At 37.9% G+C, this 9,376-nt stretch overlaps 1 long non-coding RNA gene across 4 annotated transcripts in view; it reads right to left on the bottom strand.

Annotated features, from left to right (window-relative positions):
* Nucleotides 1-9,376, bottom strand: part of LOC140530919 (uncharacterized) — a 949,813-nt gene that overhangs the window by 275,993 nt on the left and 664,444 nt on the right. The gene's annotated exons all lie outside the window — the stretch shown is intronic.

Raw genomic sequence — 9,376 nt, 5'->3', positions numbered from 1 at the left:
CCCAAAATGATAAACTGGTCAGTATAGTCAGTCATCATTCATCAAATTGGGAAGAGGATGGGGAAACAATCAAACCAGTCATGAGTCATAATAAAGGGCCAAAGTCCTTTATAAGATGACTGGATATTTTGTCTTCTTAAAAAGGAATAGGATACGGAGAAGGCATATTTGTATGAGTACATCCAGGAACCAATGTGGGGAAGCATGATGGAGAACATTTGGGTGAAGATGAGACATAAGTGACTTTGTCAGCAAAGTATACTACTATGGACAGAAAAAAAAAGTATAGATGAAGAATCCAGGAAACAGGTCTAAAGTCTGCTACAGAGGCTTGTTGAAAGGTGATAAGGAACTTTGATTTTTCAAACATTTACTCAAGCTGTCTTTCTTCAACAGAAAACCGGAGCATTGAATAACATCTTTATTGCTTTGTTGATAATTTCATCCTTTAAAATGTAGAGGAACTATCGAAGTGATTTTATATTCTGGATATGATTCTTACTAACCAGAAAAACTTGTTATTGCATTGGAAATGATGGGAACCTTGATGAGGAAGTGACTGCTACATCTCAAAATCTGTGATAGAGAAGGATAATCTGGGAACAGGCTAATCTAATGCAAAATTTTAGTAGACCATGTTTCAAAAAGGGATAGAAACCATGTTTCAGAAGAGGGATAGATAGAATTCCTTTGAATAAAAAATTATAGGGGAAATCAATACAGAAGGGATGTTAGAAGGCCAAGAATGAAAATTTGAAGACATTAAGGGAAACAGTTACAAAGAAGAGGAAAAATGAGTTTTCTGAAAAGAACAATGTGGGTGTACACAGAACTAACCAACTAACTTCAATTTTTAAAAAGAAAGGTGCAGAAGATGAAAACAAAAGCAGGCGACAGAGGAACTCCGCAAAGACAGAAAACAGTCCTATAAGAATAGTGTCAGGTGTTGTAAAGCCCAGAATGAGCTATGGTTGATCAGGAAAGAAAAACAAAAAGATGAGGGATGGGGGTTAGCTATATTGGAAGAAAGGAAAAGATCAAAGTAGGGATTGGCCCAATGCTTCAGGTAGATGGTCAATAACATGGTCAATGACATCAGAGAGAATATAGTGCCACTCAGTTCTTTGGTTTCTGTTTTCTCTGCCAAGGAGAATGGTATGTGCACTGGAAATATCAGAACAGAAATGACTCAAGGGGAGTTATTTTTCAAGATAGTAAGGAGGTGGTAAAAGCTCCTAGCAGTCCTTGCAAATTCAAGGCACCTAACCTAAATGAACTACACCTAAAGTAGTGAAAGAAGTGGTAAACATGATTACTGAGGCACCATCAGTCATAAATGAAAGATTGTAGAGAATGGGAGAGATACCACAGAACTAGAGAAGAATAAATGTTATCCTAGTTTTCATAGAAGGAAAAAACTAGAGCCTGCCAATTTCCAATGAACTTGTCTTCAATTTCTGAAGAAGAAAAAAATCCTGAGATACACTGGTAGATCTTACTAGCTCTAGAGTAACTTTTCCAACCTTCATGTGACCTAATGAGTCAAAGGCCCCAGTGCTCATCTGACCTCACTCCACCGTCAGGGTTCTGGGGGTGTCTTACTGATCTAGTAGGGTCCTTCTAGAACATGATCAGCTCAAGCCCCCAGTATCAATCACCAGTGAATACTGCCCCATTATCATTCACCAATACCCGCTGGAATCTCCTCAGTATCATTTAACTATTTGATAGCAATTTGATATCTCCTATAAGCAGTTAACATCTTTTACAAAGTGATATTTATTGGAAAAACTAGAGCAAAACCAGAAGTACAAACATATTCCTTACAACTACAGCCACATTCTTTGCTTTACCACTTTGGTCCCTGCAGAAAGTAGGCTAAAATTCAAAATGGATGTGACACATATTCCTCCTTCCACTGAATTAATTTCCAGGCACAACCTAGCAAATTAATGAGTTGCTCCTTTGCCTACAGCAAACACATGGTGTCGTGGCTGCCAGATCTATCCACTGAAGATATGGGTCAAGTAGATTGTGCCTCAGAAGTCACTGCTCACTAGGCTCAGCTACTGGAAAATTCTGCTGGCTCTTCCAAACTTGTAAAACTCACAAGGCTGTTTTCTCTCCAATATTCTTTTCCTTAAGACCAGGAAAGAAACAGAACACGGACAGAAGAAGTATCAGGGACTTATGTTCATGGCCCATATGGTTGTCTAGTTGAGGAAGTAAAGGCTTTGGGTATCTCTCTTCTCACTCAGGAGCTAATAGCATTTCTTCTCTAAATCACCACCAGGAAAGAGACAATGCAGTTTGACCTGTTTGTCAAAATTTGACAAAATTAAAGGGCTTGCATTTACCATATTGTAAGCAGACAGGAAATAATGAATGAGTACCTGCATATGCTCTTAATTGGGGCAAGGCATGTCTGTTACACATTATTATGTACATGAGAAACAAGCTCACCAAATCCTCCACATAGGTTGGCAGCAAAAAGAGTCCCCTGCATATGTTCTGAGGACTGGACCCCCACTAACTATTCCCCAGGTTATACTCTATTAAAGAGACAAATGGACATCTAGAAAATGAAGCAGCGTTTATAGAGAGCCTACATGACTTTATCAAGAATAGGTCATGTGAGTATACCTTTATATTCTTTTTTTTTTTTTTAGTTACCAAACCAGTAAGTCAGGGAAATAATGTAGTTTTTCTCTAGTAGTAGACAATTTACCTAGATTTTAAACAAAACATTGGACAAAATATTTCATGCTATTGATTTGGAAATGATGGAGACATGTGGGTTGTATTAACAGATGAATTAAGAACTGTTTGAATGACCACACTCAAGGGGTAGTCATTAACGGTTACATATCAGCTTGAAAAGAGGTTTTGAGTACAGGAGCCCAGGAATCTGTGCTTAGCCTGCCATGTTTACCACTTTTATCAATCGCTTCCATAAAGACAGAGAGGGCAGGCTTATTAAGTATACAAATGGCACAAAACTGGGGAAAGAGCGAAGCCTGGATGACAGAGGTAGGATTAAAGAGATCTCAGTAGGCTTTTGTTGTTCCCTGACCGCCCCATTGTTAGACTTACCTTCCACCTCAAATAATCCTGTATAATCTTACATAGCATGATTATACAGACATATGTATACATACTGACACATATCTTCATCTATCTATAACCATGGCCATACATGCTATATCTCTCCAATAAAATATAAGCCCCTTGAGGGCAGGTTCTATTTTTCCCCTTATCTTTGCATCTCCATGAATAGGCACAGGGCCATGCATATCTTCGAGCCTCAGTAAGTGTTTGCAAAATTTGATTGGATTTTAAGTATCATAATGGCCATTATAAAAAGGAAGAAAAGGCTGCAGAACAGTTAGGTGACTTGCCCAGAGTCACTCACCTACTCAATGTTAGAGCTAAGATTTGTACTCAGGTCTTTTGACCATGAGAATCAACTTTCCTATCAAGAATCTGAGGGGTTTTTTTTTAATAGTAGTAGATAACAATATCAAGCTTCTTAGGGGAAAGAAGGATTTTTAATCACTTCACTCTTTATTTCTATCCATTTTTAAAATCCACAACTTCATTCTTCCCTTTCAAAAGTTATCATCATCTAGCATTTATGAAGTTCCCATAATAATGTACTCCCAAGGCATTCAAGACCCTCAGACTCCTAGCTCTAACCCCATTCCTTCTTCCTTTTCATTTTTTTCTGGCTTCCCATTTACCTGGTGCTGACCAACCTTAGGCATGTCAGGATTTAATATGTTGGGTCTCCTCTTCTGAGGATGATGGCATTGCATGTAATCCAGGCGTTTGAAGAGAATTGATTTTACATCCCAGACAATCCAGCCTCCCAGAACAACTTCTGAAATCAATCTTCTCAGCTCCTGGAATAATGCATTTTGCATGTTCTCCAGATGCCGCTGCCATGGTGACAGAGTTGCCAGCAGCTTTCTCTCCTGCCTTATTGTAATGAACTGCTTGGCTTCACTTCAAGCAGAAGAGCTGGAAAATAAAGCAGGGGAGATGATTAAAATGAAGTACTCTTAAGTCACTCCCTCTCCTGTGTATCCATGGTGCTGGCCCTCCTAAAAATCCATGTCTGTCCTAATAGCCAGTCGTTTCTCCCATGCAGAAATTCTGTGCCTTTTTCTTAGTCTTAAAAAAAAAATTGCTGAATTCATTTATACTCTGTGATGAGATGAAATCACTGAACTGACCATTCCAGGAACATTTTCTTAGCTATCTTAACAAATATTTGCTCTGCAAATCAAATCACTCAAGTTGATTGGAGCCAGTTAATATGACCAAAAACCTCAAGATCATTAATATTTTCTCTAAGTCAATTACTTTCAATATAACCATTATCAATGGGAGATACTACACTGTAAACTACCTGTCAGCCACACCTTGCAAATTAATTCTGAGACCAGACTGTAGTGAATATCTCTATCTCAAAACCAACACAGTGATTGTACCTGGTTTCTTCTCTCAACTTCCTTGTTTCTGTTGAGGTCACCATCATTCTTTCAATTACAAAGACCCAGAGTCATCATCCATTCTTCCCTTTTCCTTTTCTCTTCCCCCTGCTCTATCTCCCAACTCTAAGCATGTCCCCACCATGACCAGAACTCTCTCATTCCTCATCTCTGCCTCCTGGCTTCCCAGGCTTCCTTGAAGTCTCACCAACCCATCTTCTACAAGAAGCCCTCTCCAGTCCTCATAATCTTATCACCTTTCCTCGAGACTATTTCCAATTTTTCCTCTATATAACTTGTTTGTAGATAATTGTCCACTGAGAGCAGGGACTACGTTACTTTCCTGTCTTTATCCTGAATGCTTGGTGCAGTTCTTTGTACGTAAAAAGAGCTTAATAAATACTTTATTCCTGCATTCATTAGACTATGAACTTTCTGATGGTGGGGGCTTTTTTTTCAGCCCAGAGCCTAGGACATGACAGGTGTTTAATAATTGCTTGTTGACTGACTGACTGTCTCACCATCCCTCAGCCTGTCCCCATCTCCATTCACTGGTCAATTTCTATGAATTCTACCTCAGTGAGTTAATTAGCATTTAGCATCTTAAGAGTTCTTGTGTAATAATCACTCACAAAGTCCCTGATTATTCTTCCTGATTATTCTCTTCCTTCCCCAAGTCATCCTCCATGATGATGCCAAAAATAATCCTTAGTCAGTCAACAGGTTATTCATGTTGGATGAATGAAGCCACAATTCAGGAAAGATACCAATAACGTGGAGCATATACAGAGGTGGGCAAGCAAAATATTAAGAAACTTTGAGTCTATGTCATCTACATGCCTAAGGCACTGAGACTCTATACACTGTAGTATAGAGAGAGCTGGACTCAGAGTCGGAATGATTTCAGTTCAAGTCTTGACTTTGACCAGCATTATTTGTGTGACCTTAGACAAGGCACTTAACCTCTCTATGCTCTAAGAAATTCTCTGAAACTAGAAACTGTAGAGAAGTTAATGCTTTGCATTGGTGGAAGGAAGTTCTTCATCAGTTCCTAACCCTCATGAAATCATAGATCTGAATCAAAATTTTAAAAATACACCTGACATTATGCTATGTGCTGTGTGATACAAAGACAAAAATGACATACCACCCTAATGTCCAGGCATCAGGGGAAACAATTTATACATATACCATCAGTATACATAAAAAAATACAGCCAAAGTAAATACAATTGCCCTCGACTCATTCACACCAACTGACATTTTCTTGATATGGTGTATCCTTATTCCCTTAAGATCCATTAATATCTTATCCAAGTCAATTGCTTTCAAATATAACCAATTTCAATGGAAGACACATTAGGTAATTTCAGCAAATTACCTGCCAGCCTTACCTTGCAAATTAATTCTGAGACCAGACTCTAGTGAAGCATCTCTATCTCAAAACTAATACAGTGATTTTGAAAGGGGAAATTTTGATAGGGGATGTATAATAGAATACAACTTCACTTACAGCACATATTAGGCAGTTGGGGGGTACTGGGCTTGAGTCAAGAAATGCTGAGTTCAAATCCTACCTTGGACACTTACCAACTGTGTGACTCTAAGCAAGTCACTCAGTCTCAGTTTCCTCACCTATAAAATGAAAGATTTGGACCCAGTGACTTCTAAGGTTTCCTCCAGCTCTGCAGTTATGATTCTATGAAATGGACATCCTAGAGCAGTGGTCTCAGGGTTAGATTTCATGTTTGTTCTAAATTAATGTCATTTGTCAATTTTCACTGCTACTAGTTCAATCTTTGTTTCTCTTCACAATGATTTGTTGATCTGAAACATTCCTCAGAATAAAGGGACAAAGGACTGATGCTCAGGAGGAGTTTGAGGTCTGTGTTCTATGGTATTTTATTTTTTTATTTTTGGAGGCAAGTAACTTGCCCAGGGTCACAGAGCTAGTAAGTGTCTGAGGCCAAATTTGAACTCAGGTCCTCCTGACTCCAAGGCCAATGCTCAACCACTATGCCACCTAGTTGCCTGTGTTCTATATTATTAAAAATTAAGCCTTCAAGTGCCAATTTTTGTTACTATTTGATGGTTTCAGCTCTCACAAATAGAATGTATTTACAAACTTCCCTAACTAGATAAACAGAGTAGAGCAGATTCACAGCATTCATGTATAGTTCTCCTTCCAAAAGTTCCATAAATATGAAGTAGTTAGTATGTTTTAATACACGAGTGGACCTGGTATCAAGAGATTTGGGTTCGAATCTTGCCTGGCACACTACATAGTTGTATGATCATTAAAAAAAGTCATAGAACCTCTCAATGCAGGATTTTCTTTACTTGTCAAATGGGGATAATGTATGAATTAATGACAAAGCATTTACCATGTGCAAAAACTATGTTGAAGATATAAGCATTGAGGACAGAAAAGAAAAAGCAAAATGGAGCCTGCTTTCAATACTTGATTAGCCTTGAATGCTTGCTTGAGAAGATTGTTATGATGAAAGCATTTTGCAAACCTGAAAGTGACAAATAAATGTGCTATGTATATATATATATGTATACACACACACATATATACATACACATATGTATGTATATATATAATACACATATACTGTTAATATAATTAAGATCTTTATAAATCCACATTAGTTTGTACTGACAGTAGAGAGAAAAGAGAGGGATGGCCTGTTGTCCAAATATTGAGACAACATATAAATATGTCAAAAACAACGTCAGAGGACCTGAATTCAAATTCTGCCTTTGCCAGTTAGTACTTTTGTGGCCTTGGACAAGTTACCTAACCACTCCCTGCCTTAATTTATTCAGCTATAAAATGGGAGTTGGAATAGCCCTTCTCCAACAATCTCCCCACTTTTCTCTTCCCCTTTTCCATTCTTCCAAGTGAAAAAGTGAGGAAGATTATATAGGGAAGGCCATAATTTGGGAAGTACTAGTCTTTTCAAAGAGGCATGTAGTGGATAAAGCACCAGGCCTGGGGTCAGGAAGACTCATCTTCATGGCCTCAGGCTGGTCTCAGACACTTACTAGCTGTGTGACCCTGGGCAAATCACTTCACCCTGTTCACCTCAGTTTCTTCATATTTAAAAAGAGCTGGAGAAGGATATGGCAAACCACTCCAGCATCTTTACTAAGAAATAGCCAAATAGGGTCACAAAGAGTCAGACATGATTAAACATGTCTTTTGTAATCTATTAGATTGTCAGTTCCTTGAGAGCAGGGTCTGTGTTCTATTTTCATATTCTTAGTACTTAGCACAGAGTCTTGCACATATAATAAATACTTCATGAAATAAAAATGAATTGAGATATCAATCAGCCTGATTTAATAAAGTAACACTAGACCACTCCACTGTCCTGGGAAAACTGAGCAGAATTAGGGAAAACTGACATTTGCCACCTTACATATTAGTCCTAAGATATTGGCACATTTGCTATCACCATGGCAAAAAGCAAATTTTAAAAGTGGCAAAGTTGTGTCTTTTACTGTCTTTTCCTCCCATTACTCCTTTATCAATCCCGTTGTTCTCTCTGCCTCCTTTTCTCTAGTCACCAAACATACAGTGGTCTCATGCTGACCTCTGGCTCTGTTTTTCATCACCAAATACCCCTCAATATTCTTACAGATCTTCATGCCCTTACCCTTGAAGTTTCTTCTGATCCATACCTAACCCAGACCTTCAATCACCATTTTCCTAGATCTTTTGATTCAGATCATGAGAGTCACCACTGTTGGATTGATATTCAGAGAGTCCCTGATCTCACTGCAGAATTAGTAAGGAGAGATCTGTGTCCCTGGGATACCAGTCTTTAGCCCTGAAACCTTGTCATTGGTGGTGTTTGTATACTATGAAAACACTACAAAATAGATGAAGGTTAATTATATATAAAATAGGTTTATATGAGCTGGATAGAGAACCTAATCACCTTTACAGCACTGTTTTTAGGGAAAATGTATTCTGAGTTGCAAACAATTAGCTTACATTTTAGCATAGTGAAATGCTACCAGACTTGAGTTAAATGACCTAGGCTTTTACTCTGATGTCTACCTATCTGGGCGAGACCTTAGACAATAAACAATCTTCTCCATAACTCTACTTCCTAATCTGCAAGATGGGCATAAGTAATACTTGTCATATTGGAATCAATGGGTTTTTGGAGGAAAATTGTATAAACCATGTAATGGTATATAAGGGTGGTATAGTAGAAACAGCACTGAACTTAAAGTCACAAGATCTGAGTTAGAATCTCAACTCTGCCATCTAACAAGTCACTTCACTTCACTGACATTCAGTTTCCTCATCTATCAAATGAGGGAGTTGGGCTACATGACTTCGAGGGTCTCTTTTAGATCTAAATCTCTGATCTTAAAATTCATTTGTAAGTTGAAACTATCTATGCCATGTTTAGGTGTAAATGAAGGGGAACCTAGGGTAAATATGAATGGAATCCAGGACATAAACCTAAGAACTTACTCCACTCAACATTTGGTTGATAGCTATATTCCTACATACCTTCCTGGGAACAGATTGTAGTTTCAAAATCAAAGATTGAACTAGTTATCTTCTAAATTCTTTCTTTCCTCAATAAAAGAATCAGTTTAAATTAAAGCAGGGGCTCTTAATTATTTTTGTGTCATGGATCCCTTGGACAGTCTCATGAAAAGTATAGACCCTTCTTCTGGGGTAGTGATTTTAAATGCATAAAATAAAATACACAGGATTATAAATGAATTCTGTTAATTATTTTTAAGATTTTCATTTTTTAATAATTCAGTTTTAGTTTTCAACATTCACTTCCATAAGATTTTGAGTTTTCAATTTTCTTCCCTTCCCTTCCCCCTCCCCAAGATGCCATGCAA

Source organism: Notamacropus eugenii, chromosome 3 (genome assembly GCF_028372415.1).
Source record: "Notamacropus eugenii isolate mMacEug1 chromosome 3, mMacEug1.pri_v2, whole genome shotgun sequence".
Classification (NCBI taxonomy): domain Eukaryota; kingdom Metazoa; phylum Chordata; class Mammalia; order Diprotodontia; family Macropodidae; genus Notamacropus; species Notamacropus eugenii.
This window is presented reverse-complemented; position numbering and strand designations above follow the sequence as displayed.